The sequence below is a fragment of the Ursus maritimus genome, unplaced genomic scaffold (assembly GCF_017311325.1).
Source record: "Ursus maritimus isolate PB19 unplaced genomic scaffold, ASM1731132v1 scaffold_2, whole genome shotgun sequence".
NCBI classification, from domain to species: Eukaryota; Metazoa; Chordata; class Mammalia; order Carnivora; family Ursidae; genus Ursus; species Ursus maritimus.
This window is the reverse complement of record NW_024424452.1, coordinates 699124-709957: the sequence shown is the minus strand read 5'-3', so window position 1 is coordinate 709957 and position 10834 is coordinate 699124. Positions and strand designations below refer to the sequence as shown.

The 10834-nt window shown below is 60.1% G+C and overlaps 1 long non-coding RNA gene across 1 annotated transcript; it reads left to right on the top strand.

The window, feature by feature from the left end:
• The first annotated feature begins 2686 nt into the window (after positions 1-2686).
• On the top strand, positions 2687-10834 carry LOC103669927. The gene is made up of 3 exons (XR_570433.1): positions 2687-2743; positions 5590-5767; positions 10479-10834. It is a non-coding gene; the product is annotated as an uncharacterized LOC103669927 (long non-coding RNA).

Below are 10834 nucleotides of genomic sequence, written 5' to 3'. Positions count from 1 at the left end.
ATTTTTATAGAAACAAATCGTTACTTCGAGAACCCATGGTGTTTGGTTATTTTATATCACCCATAAATTACGTGCCCGTGGTTGTAATTTTATACTGTCCAGCCTGGTTTATTTTTCCTGGTAAAACAGCACCAGTTTTTTGTCTGGGTGCAGTTCTACAAAGCACGTAGGCGGCCGGGGGCGGGCCTGGTGCTGCTCATGGCGGCTTTATGGGCTCTCTGGGGGAGGGGTGAGGTGGTCTGCTCAGGTCTCCCCTTTGGAGGCCGGGACCCTCGGGCCTCCCCGAACAAGGGCTGCTTTCTGTCTGTGCTGCTCGCTTCACACCGGTCCTTACTGGGAAAGGATGAGCTCTCTGTACCTGTCATTCTAGCCACCTGGCGTTTGGATTCAGTTTTTCAGTGAGATTATTTATGGGCAAGAAAGCAGAGATTTTATTATTGCAAGACACCTTGAGGAACTTTCTATGGGGCCAGAGAAGCGACTTAGCCGTAGTGAGTAAAATTACCAGCCTCCAGTCTTCTGCAGGAATGGGATCAGCTTCACAGCAGCCTGAGCACACAGCTTCACAGAGGGAAGGGGCGCCTCCTGGGAAGAGGGGTCCAGGCCTGGGGGCAGGTGCCGGTCGGTCTGACTGGGCTCCATTACGGCCCTGCTGCTGGTGGCCTAGAAGGGGTCATCCGCCAGCGTACTTCCATCGGGACACGCCACGTGGCTGCACCTGCCGTGCTCCCCAGGGCATCCAAGGCGTTCGGAAGCCTGAGACCGCTGTTGTGTATAGGGTTTGCTGGGCACTCAGGAAGGCGGGAGCCTGGGTGGCTTCTGCTTTGTGTTTAAAATGCTCCTCTGCTGGCCCAGCTGGTGAGCAGGTCAGGGAGTGTTCAAGGTCGAGGCAGGGCTGGTCCTTCCTGAGGCTGGACCTACGGGAGGGACCCAGAGCCGGGAAGGCAGACAGGGCGGTCACTGCCCCACAGGCCTGCAGACCTGCAAGTGGGTCTAGTTCGTGTCTGTGCCCCCTGAGAGCCATAACAACGTCACCAGAGCTGCAGCCCTCAGGACTCTCGTCTCCCTCCCCATCGAGGACCCTCCAGCGTCTCGTCTCCAGTGGGCCCTTTCTTCCTGGAACAGGGCTGTTCTCCCTGGGCCTGCTAAACGAACTTCCCTGTGCCCTGCAGCCCTCTCCCTGTGTGCCATGCCCCATGCCCTCTCCTGCGCCTACGGGGGAGGAGGGGGTGGCTCTGCATCCTGACGTGGGGGGTCGTGGGCCTGAGGGAAACCTCCAGGCACCAGAGGGTGGGCACAGAGCTCAGAGGCCGAGCAGGTCATGCGCAGTGGCTGGCCGGCCGTCAGGCCTGGCGTAGAACCCAGCGGCAGCTCCATCTGTAGCGCGGCTGGCCTGGACAAACGCGGGGCCTAGGCCACACCAGGCTTCTGTGCCCCTGGAGGGACTGGAGTGCGTGTCTGTGGTGTCTAGCCGTGCCAGCCTGGCCTCCCGCCCCTGGCTTTGCCTGATCGCCACTGGGGCTGCCTGTCCCCAGGGCGCCCTGGCGGAGGGAGTGTGCCCAGCCACTTCTCAGGAGCCCCGCTGTCGCAGCTCAGGCCCTTACGTGCTTGCTTGCTTCGTGTGCACCCTTCCCTCCTCCTCCCGCTGGACACCCCTCATTCTTCCAGGTCAGGCCTGCGTCCCCTCGGAGGGCAGCAGCTGGGGAGGGGCGGGAGGCGCCCAGCGACGTCGGCGCAGCTGGTGTGGACGCGGCCCGAGGGTGCTGAAGCGGCAGAGCGGAGGGCGCCTGTGACGAGCGGGAGAAGGAGGTCTCCGAAACAAGTGCTCTTGTCTGCTTGGCGTCTGTTCAAGAGACTTGACTTATTTGAGAGCGAGCGAGCAGGGGGAGGGGCGGAGGGAGAAGCAGACTCCCCGCTGAACAGGGACTCGATCCCACGGAGATCACACCTGAGCTGAAGACAGATGCTTCACTGACTGAGCCACCCAGGCGCCTGGTTTTTGGTGTTTCTGTTTTTGTTTTTGTTTTTTCAGATTTTTTATTGGGATATAATTCACATGCCATAAATTCACTTTTGAAAGAGTACAGTTCACACAGTTGTGCAAACATCTCTCGTTGGATTTTTTTAAGTAAGGTCTACCCCCAACGTGGGGCCTGAACTCATGACCCTGAGATCCAGAGTCTCACGCTCCACCGACCGAGCCGGCCAGGCGCCCCCTCGTCTGCTTGGTTTCTTACCATTCTCCCTTTTTTTCCCTGAACTCAGAAGGAAGCCAACAGAATCTCTGGGAAGCTGTGGGTTTACTGCTGAGCCCTGGAGGGGGAGGGGCTGCAGGGGTGAGAGTGGGAGAGCGCCTTGTTCGTGAGCCTGCCCTCCAACTCCGGGCTGTCTCGGGGTTTGGGCCAGCCTCTTGCCCTCAGTCCAGTGAAATCCCAGAGCATTTTGGCCGTTTCAAAGCCTGTGCACACATTCCACACCGTCCTCGCTTGGGAGCGGGGTGGACCTCTGTCCCCTCCCCTGAAGCCGGGGATGGAGACTGCCAAGCTCTGAGGAAGCCCAAGTGAGTCCCCGTGGGGACTGCACGCAGAGAGGTCGGGGACAGGAAAAGGAACCCGTGCCTGTGGCCCTCCCTCACTGTAGCTGCAGCCGGACTCCTGGCTCCTGGGCTCGTAGAGCCTGGACGTGTCTCGGCTGCAGCGTGTGCTGGACGGTGGGCCAGAACAGGCCAGGGTCACTCAAGGAGGTAGGAGAGGAAGTTAGTTGGGCACACGAGGAGCGTGAGGCAGGGGACATGCTTGCAGAGTTGACCCCAGCACCCTAACAGCTGTGTTCCAGCAGGGGGGGTTCCCTGGCCGTGACATGGGGCAAGAGCTTCCAGGCCAGGACTTTGCCACGTTACCGTTTTAGTTTTTAGCAGCTGCCCCCCTGAACAGCAGAGGAGAGCCCTGCGCTGCCTGGGGGACACCCAGCTTCTCTGCACTTCAAGGGGAAACGGTTCTCTTGGCCCCTAGGGGTGGAACGAGGCCCAGGGATGGAAGCTTGGGGCTGCAGGTGCGGGATCCAGGAGGCTCGTGGTGGGCAGGCGGTGTTGGAAGGACAGCGGGTCCTGGATGGGTGTGGCGGCTGGGCTGGGGACACCCCCAGGGGAGCATCTCTCGTCCAGGCGTGTTCTGGAGCTGAGGGACAGACCCTTGTGAAGGTGCTGGCCTGGTTACCACTTTGGGGCTTTTAGGGTTGGTCTGTGGGGTCCAGCGGCTATGCCCCCTTTATTACAAAAGCTCAGTAATTTGGGGCAGGGGTGGGGGCCAACCGCTCCGAGGAAACCAGCTCTCCCTTCTTCCCATTGAGCTGCAGGGTCAGTGGCGCCTTGGGGACAGAGTGTGGTGGCATGGTGGCCCCTGCTGGACAGTGGCGGCACCGCAGTGCCTGAAGAGGGTGCCCTCGCGGGGACAGTGTGTGCCCTGTTCCCCAGGAACTACAGATAGGCCCAGATCTTTCTGATCGGACGGCCAGGCTGGGGGCTCAGGGGTCAGAGAGAAGGGGAGCCTCGGCTGCCACCACCGCCCCTGTGCCCACACCCTGTCCATGTCAGGGCAGCACAGAGCAGTGCCTGCTGTGGGCCTGGCACCACAGCGGCGTCAGTGACAGGTGGCAAGGGGTTCACCGCCTGCACCCACGAACTGCCTAGGGGTAGAGGCTGCAAGGGGTAGAAGTGGGATCTGGGGGCAGCAGGAGCCCCACCCAGAGAAGAGCCCACTGGAGACAAGAGGGTCACTATGAATGAGGGGCCTCCCAGCCCCTGGGACTGAGTGCTTGGAAGTGGGTGTCTGCCCAGGGCCATGGGGTCCTGAGGTATGCAGCCCTGTGGCCCCTGCTCCTCCAGGCTTCCCTCTCTGTCTCCCCCACCACTATGCCAGGTAGCCCTTGCTGGGGTACAGGCCACCTGGAACTTAGCTTCGAACTACAGCATTGTACGGCTCTCGTTTTCATACCTCTGGGATTGGCTGCCCCACCTGAGGCTACTCACTTGCATGGGCATGGCTGGGACCTGAGCTGAGAGGTCTCTGGCAGCTGGGGCATCCCTGTCTGTCTGGGCTCTCTTCACGTGGTCTCTGTGGTGTGGTGGCTGGGGGCCAGGCTTTGTACCTGGCAGCTCAGGCTCCCAAGGAGGGACAGAGAGACTGGGATAGAAAGCAACACAGAGTGTGCACCGAGTGGAAGTTACACCCTTTCAGGATCCAGCCCCAGAAGTCCGTGTGCCGTCTTGCAACCATCCTTCGCTGGTTGGAGCAATCACAGCCCCACTGAGGTTTTTTAAAAAGATTTTATTTATCTTAGAGAGGAAGGGAGGGAGGGAGAGAGAGTGCGAGTGTCTGAGAGCGAAGCAGAGGGAGAGGGAGGGGGAAGGAATCTCAAGCAGACTGCGTGCTGAGCATGGAGCCTGACACAGCGTTGATCTTACAACCCTGAGGGCATGACCTAGCCAAAACCAGCATGGGAGGCTCACCTGACTGAGCCACCCAGGTGCCCCAACCCCCACTGAGATTTAAGGTGAGAACATAGATCCCACATCTCAGTGGGATTATAAATGATCCTGTAGGAGGGAAGACATGGACGGATGATGGAAAGATGGATAGATGTTGGCTGAATGGATGGGTGGATGGATAGAGGATAGATGGGTGGATAAATAGATGATGGATGGATGGATAGATGGGTAGATGATGGGTGAGTAGATAGATGGATGAATGGGTGGATAGATGGGTAGACGAGTAGATGATAGGAGATGGATAGATGATGGATGGATTGGTTATGGGTAGATGGGTGGATGGATGGATAAGTAGATAGATGATGGATGGGTGGGTAGATGGATGGATGATAATGATGGTGGATAGGTGGATGAATGGATGGGTGGATAGATGATAGCTGGGTAGATGCATGGATGGATGGATGATAGGTGCTGGTTGGATAGAGGGTAGATGGATGAATAAAGGATGGATGGATGGATGGATGGATGATAAATAGATAATGGATAGATTGATGTTGGAGAGGTGGATGGTAGATGATGGATGGTGATGAATGGATAATGTATGGAGAGGTGAATGGATGGGTGGATGGGATGGGTGGATGCATGGATAGTAGATGATGAATGGACACATAGTGGGTTGGTGAATGGATAGATAGATGATGGATAGATGATAGATGGATAGGTGGGTGGATGGATGGATGGATGGATGGATGTTAGGCAGAGGGACCTTCCCTGAGAAATACAAGCCCTGTCTCAGATGTCTGGTCCCGTTGCACCTGTCTGAGGCTTGTCATGATGTATTGGTTCATAGACCCTGTTCCCAGCAGCTGGGCTCCGAGGCAGTCAGCTCTGTTTGCAGTGTGTGGCACCTGATCAACTGTGAAGTGCTTTCACACCTTCCTCCCTGGGCCTCCTGAGGCTGCACAGCTTCTTGACCACCTTGTTTGGGGTGTGGGGGTCCCTTCTGCTCAACCCTGTCCTTAGGCCTATGATCTGCTCCTGGAGAGAAGCCTGTGAGATGTGTGACCCCGTGCCTCTTGCCTCAGTCTCCCCATTCTCTACAGGGTGTGACCTTAGCCTTGTGTGGGGCTGCTGAGGGGTGGAAGGCGGGACCCCTTCATTCAGCGGTGCTCAGCACAGGGGCCATGACGTCAGACATGAGAAACAGAGAGCCACTCCGTTCTCGCTGGAACACGAGGGAAAACCCCTTCACGTCTGAGGACCCCTATAAATAGGACTCACGTAAGTGGAATCATACAATGTGTCCTTCTGTGACTGGTTTATTTCACTGAGTGTCATGTTTTCTTTTAAGTATTTACTATCCATCCATCTGTCCACCTGTCTGTCTAGAGAGGACGCACGAGCTGGGAGACGGGCAGAGGGAATGGGAGAGAGAGCATCCCAAGCAGGCTCCACGCTCGGCACGGAGCCCATGCGGGGCCCGATCCCACAACCCCAAGGCCGTAGCCCGAGCTGAAACCCGGGGTCAGGTGCTTAGCCGACGGAGCCTCCCAGGCGCCCTCAACATCCTGTTCTCAGGGTTCACGCGGGCCGTGGCGTATGTTGGTGCTTCGCTCGTCTGTGGCTTAGGGACACTGTGTGGGCGGACCACAGTGCTCCCTGACCACGGACGGTGCCGCGCGTCTCTTCACGGGCACACTGGCCGTTGCAGTCTTCCTTAGAGAAATGTCTGCTCAGAGCCTTTTCTTGTTGCTTAATTGGGCCACTTGCCTTTTTATTGTTGACTTGTAAAGGTTCTTTCTAAGCGGATTTTTGGAATTTTTTGCCTCGATTTGCATGTGAACTTAAGATCCGCTGCTCGGTGTCATTGCTGGGAGGGGACAGGGACAGGGACAGGGAGAGAGAGCAAGCCCCAGTGTCTTCTCGCGGGTCTCGCCCTTCTCCCCACACCACGTACAGGAATGGCTGCAAGTGGCAAACAGCCCCAGAGGACCTTAGCCGCTGAGCCCACCCCGGCCCTGGGAGGGGGGCTGCCTGGAGAGGCCTCGGGCGCAGTGGGCCGCACGCCTTTGCCAGCCCTCGGGCGGAGAGCCTTCCACACCTGCCCTCCTCCCACTGCCAGATGCCGTTGCTCTTTGGAAAACCAAGCAAAGCATGTTTTCAGACGCTCCAAAACCGACTAAGCAAACCTTAGCACCCCCACCTCCACATGGTCTGCGGGGCTCCCCTGGAGACCCCCAGCTTCCGAGGGGGTTTCTGGGCTAGCACCACTCCCAGACAGGGATGTGGAGAGCATCCGGGGGCTGCGATCCGCTCCCCCGGCCTTGCAGGCCTGTAATTACCACGCTCTGGCCTCTGGCTTTAGGGTGGGAGGGGCACCCCGCATTTCATCCCCCCTCCTGCAAAGCTCCAAGTCCCTCGAGCCGCTCGGATCATCTTTCTTTTGGTTTTTCTGTGTTTCTCTGGGTGAGAAAACCGATGAGCCTTTCTCCCGGGGGCGGGGCCACATGCCGGTGGCAGTGGCTGCGGGAGATGAGTTGGGCAAGGCTGGCTTCAAAACAGGAACTGGCCTGGGCCACACCAGGAAGCTGTTCCTCGTGGTCAGGCATGTGGCTGTGTGCATTCAGTGGCCTTCCTGCAGCCTGCACCCTTGGGGGGCTGGCTCTCTGGGCATCGTGCTCACGTCCCTGGGCCTCCCCATCCTGTCCTCCTGGGGGCTTTCCCCATAGCTGGCACTCGGGCCCACAGTGGAAGCAGGGGTTCCCTGGTGTGGAGCAGGCCCACGGAGGAGGGAGGGCAGAGGCACAGGGATGTGGCCGCCCTGCCTGGTGAGGAACAGAGGTGGGTGTGAGGCCCCAGGAGGGTTCCAGGCCCGGTCCTGGTTCCTGGTCTGCTCACACCTCGCCCAGCGCCACTCTGGGAGCTGCTGGTTACTCAGCCTATGAGTTACAACGTGCTGTATCCACAGGGGGGCTTGCGTCTGGGGTCTGCCCCCCACCACCGTGCTGGGGTCGGGGCTGATGCAGCAGACACCAGGTGGGTGCTGGCAGGGTGTGGCCGCCCTTCTGCTGGGTGCCTGGGGGTCCCTGTCCTCCCCGACCAGATGGCCAGCTCCTGCAAACCGTGGAGGGCTCTGCACGGAGCAGGTGCTCAGTGAACACCGTCGAAGGGCCGAGGCCGCCACCTGGTCCTAGAGAAGGAAGGGCCCGGCGGCCCAGAAAGACGGTGCCATGTCAACCAAAGACTACAAGCATTCGCCCAATCCTCCTCTGTGCCTGGGGCTGGGGTAGACCAGGGGTGGCTGGAATTGGCCTTCACGCTGGCCACCTCCCCTGTCCCGGGTGGGAGTGCCAATCCCACCTGCTTTACAGAATTTACTCCAGAATCTGGAGACGACAGGTGTCCCCGCAGAAAAAGGGCTAGCAGACACAGGCGGTTGGTGGCCAGCACCCCTCAGGGCTCCTGGTGTCCAAGGAGCCACCTCTGTGGGGATGGGGGACGCCGGGCCCCATGCTGCTTCCTTGTCTGAGCTGTCCTCTTCACCTGCCATCTGCTCTGCAGCTTCCCCGCTGTCCTGCCTCACTCACCCCTTCCCTGAGAGCCCCCTCCTGCCTTCTGCACAGCCCCCTGTGCCCAGGTCACCTGGGCCCCTCTCCGAGCTCAGCCCCTCCTGGGTGGCCTGCCAGCTGCAGCCTCCCCGAGCTCCGACGGCCCCAGTCCCTGTCTCCAGCCCTCTGCCTCTGTGCCCACCGTCCCCAAGTGGACTCCTCCCTGATCTTCCGTGGTATTTGGTGGTGCCACCATCCCCAGTGCCTCCTGTGGGCCACAAAGCCCCGAGTCCACCCTCTCCCCGTGTGTGCACCCCCCACCCCCAGATGAGCACAGCCGTCTCCCCTGGGTCGTCGTCCTCAGGCCTACCCTTCCCACACACCCTCCCATGGACCCCCAAGGGCAGACATACAGTCACTCTCCTTACTACCCACACCCTCAGGACAGGGGCCAGCCCAACAGGGCTGTGTCAGGACCCTGGGGTCTGGCCTTGAGACCCTCCAGCACTACCCCAAAGCCCCAGGCCCCTGTGCTCATCGGCCCGAGATGCCGTCCTGTAGTTGGCTCAGACTCACCCTGGGAAGCCCTGTTGACCCCTCCCTGTCCTCCCCTGTACTGGGTGGCCTCCCCTCTCCCTCCCAGCTAACACAGGGGCCGCCAGCCAGGCTGGGACACACAGACACCCTGTGTAGTGTGTCCAGCTCCCCCTGGCCCTCCTCGAGGCCTGCCCTTCCTCATCAGCCTCTGGAGGGAGTACAAAGTGGTGAGACCATGAGGGGGTCCCACTAGAAGGCATGACCCCGGGACGGGCCGCAGGCCAGGCTTGTAGCTGGGGAGCTGGGAGCCCCAAGGAGGCTGTGCGGAGGGGAATCCTGGTTTGGGTTTTGTTGTTGTTGTTGTTGTTGTTGTTGTTTTGGCTTCAAGGGGAAGCAAATGTGCCCATACTGGGGCCTGGGGTCTCTAAGGCTGGTGGACCCCCAGCCCCCTCACTCTTCTCTCACCCCGAGTCAGATTGATCCAGACAGCCTGGACCCTCCCCACTGTTGGCAGGAGGCAGGGGGAGCGAGGAGAGGCCAGGGGTCCCCTGAGGAGTGGGCAGCCGTGGGAGCCCAGGTACCCGCCGGCCAGCTGTTTGCTGATTCTGTTGTAGGAGAGGCTGAGAAGAGCTACGTCCAACTGTTACTTTGTTCGTGAGGCTTAGAGCTACTGACGTTTGCTCCCTCCCAGATGGAGGGCAGGCTCCCCCTGGAGGCGCGGGGGGGGGGGCTGCTCCAGGCCGCACCCCGAGCCCCCTGTGGTTCCTCGCTGTGGACACGTTCCTGCCCTCCTCCATCACACGGTGGCGTTCTCCCTGCAAATCCCCCTTTTATAAAGACACGGTTGTGGAGCAGGGCCCACCCTCATGACTTCGACTTGACTTGCTCATTTGCAAAGACCCCATCCCCAGATAAAGCCACGTTCACCTTCACAGGTACAGGGGTTGGGAGGCAATTCAGCCCCCAGCATAAGCCAGCAAACACAATGGCACACTGTGGAGACACTCTTGCAGCCCTGGGTGGGGAGCGCCGCCCTCCGGGACCCTTCATTTCAGGGTCACCACCTCCGCCAGGCACCTTGGGGGCCCTCCCAACCTCTCTGTTCGGGGAGGGCTTCAAGGAGGAGGTGGCAGCCACCTGTGTGTGTCAGCAGGGAAAGGAGCCTGGCAGTGCCCCTGTCATCAACCTTTGGAAAGTGGCTTCTCTGTCAGGCTGAGGGCAGGGTTCTCCCCTCCAAGAGGCCCAGGACTGGCCCTGATCCCTGGAAGCCTCCATCCATTCCGCTCCTTCCCCGAGAGAGCTGGCCCCTGCCAATGCCGAGTTACTGCCCTGCTGGCTAGGGGAAAGGGCCCTGGTCTCACCTTGCCTGCCGACCAGCTGTGCACGGACTCCCCTGTGCTTTGGGGATGGGAGCAGGCAGACCTTGCCCACAAGGAGCTCAGTGTCTGCTCAGTGTGGCTCAGTGGTCATGGGCAAGTGGGCACCAGGTCTTGCTGGGCCCCCACCCAGGCCCGGAAGATGCTTGAGTAGGATTCGGGGCCTTCAGCACAGCCTTGCAGAGCAGGGACAGCTGGCAGAGGGAGCAGGGCGTGCAGGCAGGCGGGCGGTGAGCAGGACAGGGGCAGGCAGGGTGCCCGTGCAGACCCCATGTCTCCGCTGGCCAGTCTGGTTCTGGCCCAGATCTGGATCCTGTGTGGGCCCTGTGCTCCTCCAGCAGCCCCGACCACAGCCAGTGGGGGCCAGCCGGGACCCCCGGGGGCCACCCCCTTGCCGGGAAGCCCAGGACAGGGGCTGCAGCTCCTGCACTCGCCTCCTCTGGGGACTCTGGTTTCACATTCCTGACTTCTCTTTTCTCATCCCCCTCCCACCTTCCCTCCCTCCCCTGGACGATGTCATCACCTCCTCAGTCAGAAGGGAAGACAGAGAAGGCGGAGGCTGGGGCCACCTGCTCATGCGGTTCCCTCCGGCAGAAAGCCCTGCTCCACACCTGCTCGTCCTCCAAGGCCTCCGTGGTCCCCTCTGCCGTGGCAGGACCGTGGCCCCTCTCTGGGCAGCCTTCCTGGGTGTGTCTCTTTTGTCTAGTCCTGCGTTTACCCCAGTGCTGGCATGTAGAAGCTGTGTGTGGCCTTGGACAACTGATTGGATTGCTCCATACCTCAGTTTCCCCATAAAATGGGAGTTAAAACTACACTGAGGAGGGGCGCCTGGGTAGCGCAGTCGTTAAGCGTCTGCTTTCGGCTCAGGGCGTGATCCCGGCGTTCCG